The sequence below is a fragment of the Limulus polyphemus genome, unplaced genomic scaffold, assembly GCF_000517525.1.
Source record: "Limulus polyphemus unplaced genomic scaffold, Limulus_polyphemus-2.1.2 Scaffold250, whole genome shotgun sequence".
Lineage (NCBI taxonomy): Eukaryota > Metazoa > Arthropoda > Merostomata > Xiphosura > Limulidae > Limulus > Limulus polyphemus.
Window position 1 is genome coordinate 763,852 of NW_013665860.1, and position 4,798 is coordinate 768,649.

General features: G+C 33.8%; 1 protein-coding gene and 2 long non-coding RNA genes across 3 annotated transcripts in view; 2 read left to right on the forward strand and 1 right to left on the reverse strand.

Annotated features, from left to right (window-relative positions):
* Positions 1-160, forward strand: part of LOC111085137 — a 1,370-nt gene extending 1,210 nt beyond the window's left edge. The window contains exons 2-3 of the long non-coding RNA XR_002609982.1: positions 25-76; positions 109-160. This is a non-coding gene — a long non-coding RNA (uncharacterized LOC111085137). The remainder of the gene's footprint in view (positions 1-24; positions 77-108) is intronic.
* Positions 1-4,798, forward strand: part of LOC111085136 — a 43,871-nt gene that overhangs the window by 30,072 nt on the left and 9,001 nt on the right. The gene's annotated exons all lie outside the window — the stretch shown is intronic.
* LOC106478800 (leucine-rich repeat neuronal protein 2-like) overlaps positions 1-4,798 on the reverse strand; it is a 35,554-nt gene that overhangs the window by 27,772 nt on the left and 2,984 nt on the right. The window lies entirely within an intron of this gene.

The following is a 4,798-nucleotide window of genomic DNA, read 5'->3' on the forward strand; positions in this document are numbered from 1 at the left end:
GGTAAAGTAATTATACAGACACAGGTAGTAGTGCCAAGTAACATATAGTGGTGGTAAAGTAATCATACAGACACAGGTAGTGGTGGTAAAGTAATCATACAGACACAGGTAGTAGTGCCAAGTAACATATAGTGGTGGTAAAGTAATCATACAGACATGGGTATTAGTGCCAAGTAACATATAGCGGTGGTAAAGTAATCATACAGACACAGGTAGTAGTGCCAAGTAACATATAGTGTGGTAAAGTAATCATACAGACAGGAGTATTAGTGCCAAGTAACATATAGTGGTGGTAAAGTAATCATACAGACACAGGTAGTAGTGCCAAGTAACATATAGTGGTGGTAAAGTAATCATATAGACACATTTGTATCTTCCAAGTTGACAGCCCTGTATTCTCAACTTGCGTGGCTCTCCATTTATTAAGAATGAAACAATACTAAATTTCCGTATTACGCTAGTTTTGAATCCTTTATTTCATGATACAATGATTAATCACAGTAGTAGCACAATAATTTTTAAATTTTTAACTGAATGAATAGAAGTTTTGTGTGTGTTTATTTTTTGGTTTTCTTCTTCTCAATTTTATATGACCTTAAACATAAGGAAGTTAGAGAGTTCAAATGTAGCAAGGCATCAAAGATAAATTATAGCAAGGTGTCAGATAGGAAATGAAAATAAAGACAGATAATCACATCTTGTAAAGAAAGGAAAATGAAAATCCCTAGACTAGTGTATATACGATACCGTTATTGAAGCTACCTTGATTGTTTATTATTGTGGCTTAGATTCACAGATTGAAATCCACTGGGTGGTAAACTAGCAGGTGTCACATCATATTTTAAGCTGTTCCTCCTTTGGTTGTCATGGTATTGACACACAGTCTGTAAATCGGGCAGCCAGTTTCTGTGATATTTCCTTTTTTATGTCTTTTTTTGGGGGAGGGACAAAATTAGAGTTGGACCGTTAGTAGAATTTGCTAATCAATTAATCGTTGGGCTCGTTAATGGATTACGTTTAAATAGTCAAGTATCCTGACGTGAGATGTTCAAAACAAACGTAACGCTGGAAATCTGGTTGTGAGCAGAGTTCAAGACAGCCCGTTGTGTAGTTTTGTGCTTAACAGCACTCAAGTATAATGACAATATTTAGTTTACTTGTAATGCTGAAATAATTAGGAATCCCAATTTTGATAATTTTTGTCATTCACGGCACTAATCGATTACCCTCAACAAATAAGGAAAAATCATAAAGGCAATATTTTCGTTATTGGATAGTTGGAGCAATTGAAAACGGTAATAATACTAGTTTGTTTTTTCGTGACATTGATCGATTTAATCGTAATTTCGATTACTGGATATTATAATAATAATAAAAAGTAATAACCGGAAACAATAGTTGATTATTTTGTGTGATTAATCGAAATAATTCCTCAGCTCTAACAAAAATTCAGCCAAACCGTTGATGTTTATCCTCTTATTTTGAGAAAAGAGCTTCTCCTGTTCTTCATCAACCATGTTGAGTCATGTGACTACCATTTTCTTGGAATATTGGATACTTTAAAAATGTCCCCCATAGTATTATCGCGAATATTCGTAATATCTCTATATCATACTATCGAAAAATCGTTTCATCCCTCTCCCCACAGAAATCTCGCAGGAGTGTTTTTAAACCAATAGAACAAACAAAGTAAAACAAAAACAAATAACTGCTTGTCCGATGGACGAACTACCCTCCGCCACGGAGATAACAAGTGAGCCTCATAAATTACACTTCAAAGCTTCTTCGAGAAGTTAAATTATAGTTTTTTCACCCCTTTGTGTGTTTATGAGCAGAATTTCTCGAAAATGTCTGAATGGATTTGGACGAAAGTTAGTATACATTTGGATTATGACCTAACTTAGAAGTGATTAGTTTCTGGAGGGCCAAAGTCACGAAAATAAAAAAATATCCATATCTCTTAACATGGGGACAGATTTTTCACACTATTTTTACTCTATAACCCAGTCAAAAATGATCGAATTTGGACATGTGTAGAATATTATTCCCCACTGTTCTCCCTAAAATGGACCGTGTCCATTGTTAACGGCGGACATACGGACACATTTTTGTATTTTTTAGAGGAAATATGATCAACGCTGCGTGGCAGAGATATGCGCCCTACTAAGGGCCCCTCTAGTTCTACAATGCATCAATAAAGAAACAACACTTCATCTATTCTTAACACATGTTCAATTTATAAAATTTCACAGAAATCTAATCTTTCTCAATATCCCCCACACCCACTGGATTTTTCAGTGGAACAGTCGTTGGTAACAGATCCACAAAGTCTCCAGCGTCGTAGTCGCAGCTTCTAAGATGGTAATTTTTTGAGATACTAGGTAGAAATCAAGTAACCTACAAATGACCTTTTTTTCACGTTCCTATTAAATTGTCCATTTTGGGGCTCATCCCAACTAACAAGTTTTGGTATTGAGCAAAAGGCTTCTTGGGCGGTGATTGTGGACAAAAGCTAGATGGTAACTTTGTCATATTGGTTATCAACACATGTTGGGTTAATATGATTCGAGTCTAATAGTAGGGCTCCCACTGAACCTATAAACCCTATTGAAGCCTATATTTTGAAAGTGGCCCTAATTGTGAAAATGACCTATAAAACTACAATTTTTCTACCAAGATTAACCACACGTGTCGCATAAACATATGTTGCAAAAAGGACTTTGAGAAAATGAGTTTTTGATTGTAGCAATAAACAATAGCTATTACACAAGTCTGATAAATTGATAAGTACTTTTTAAAAAAATATAAGAAACATATTTTATTATTTAACAGTTTTAGTGTAGTTTAGAGGATGGGACAGCCTAGATGGACCAAAATGTCACTTGTTATCCCTAAACATTATGTTATTATATGAGTGTTTTAGACTGAAAAACTGGTTGTTCGACAAAGTAAATTAGTCAGAAAACCTATAAAACCCATGTTTGTTTTGGGCTGTAACTTTATAAAACCTATATTTTCATATTACAGCCTATTCCCCTCCCCCTTAAAAATGGATTTAGAGGCTTGTAATAGCCTTAAAGATTACATCCCTGGTTCGCGGAAATTTTATGAAGACTTCTAGCGACGTGTCAAACCTCTTAATATATTATTACCGTTTGTTTTGGTGTGTTTTTTTTTTACCCTAGTGCAGCTACTTTCTAAAATGATGTTATCTTCACCTAAATTTTATTCCAGCGATTTACGAGAAACACCTAGTTCCACCTGAGGCACACGTGGGTGTTTACTTTATTCAACCTGTTTCTACTTTCCTCCCTCTCCTCTATTACGACCAGCGAACTACACTGTAAAACGTAGTACATCTTTCAGCAGTATCACGGATTTAATACAAATAATGATTAGATGTTGATACATGTCTTGAAATGGAACGTCATTTTTATTAATAATAATGGTTTCGTATAAAACATTACATTGTAATAGGGATTTCATATGAAGTATTAAAACACCATAATACGGGTTTTAGTATAAAAGCATTTATAATGCTTGTGACACTGGGTTTTGTTTTTTGTGTATCTAATTTAAAATAATATGCGAAGTCTACTCCATATTGAAAACCCTACAACTAATTGTTCTATATGCTTTGTTAGCCGGCCTCCTTCGCATTGGAAAGCTCTAGTAACCGGAAATGTCAATATCTCCTAATACAAGTGACTTTTATATGAAGCATGCTGTAAACAATTGCTCTCTGAATCCCCTTTTAGCAATTAGATGAATGTGCCTTCCATTAGTGTTTAAGTGACTACATTAATATTTGACTAGTATTTAAATGACTACATTAATATTTAAGTGACTTTAGTTTTTAAGTGACTACATTGATATTCAAGTGACTATATAGAGTTTTAAGTGATTACATTAATATTTGATTATATAGAGTTCAAGTGACTATATAGAGTTCAAGTGACTATATAGAGTTTAAGTGACTATTTAGTGTTTAAGTGGCAACATTAACATTTAAGTGACTATTTAGTGTTTAAGTGACTACATTAATATTTAAGTGGCTATTTAGTGTTTAAGGAACTACAATAATGTTTGACCAGTATTTAAGTGACTACATTAATACTTAAGTGACTAGTGTTTTATGGAACTACATTAATAATTGACCAGTATTTAAGTGAGTTTTTGTGATCAGCAAAACCTGAACTTTAAACTGACAAACTTTCACGGTAAAATTTAATTAATGAGTACATTAAAATGTATTGTTATTACTGTACTTAATAAATGTTTTTATATAGTTTAAGGTTTTTTACAACATTTATTATTGTTTAAAACTGTAATTGGTATAGATGATATAGGAATACTGTGTTTTAGAACAGTAACAAGGTATCAAAACAGTTCCTGTAAAATATCTTAAGGGAATCACATTCGTATCCGGCATTGTCCAGGTCGACAGATGCTGTATGATAAAGTTTTTACTGTACTTAAACACCAAACTATCCTTTCTATTACATCAACGTTGCATACCAAGTAAAAACTTGCATCGAATGTATACTGTTGCCGTCATCGAGATCACATGACTACAGTGACGCCACGTTTCTAGAACTATCCCGTGTCTTGCCTAATGCTCTAGTATTTGCTAGATATAGGGTAGTTTGGTATATATAAGAGGGGACAACGTGACGCGTGATGAAGGTGATGCGTGTGAGTAGATAGTGAGTAATTGAACTGCAGTCAGAAGTATTATTGACGTTCGTTGTTATATCGTTTGTTTAGCGCGATTATTGAAGTTGAGTGTATACGGTAA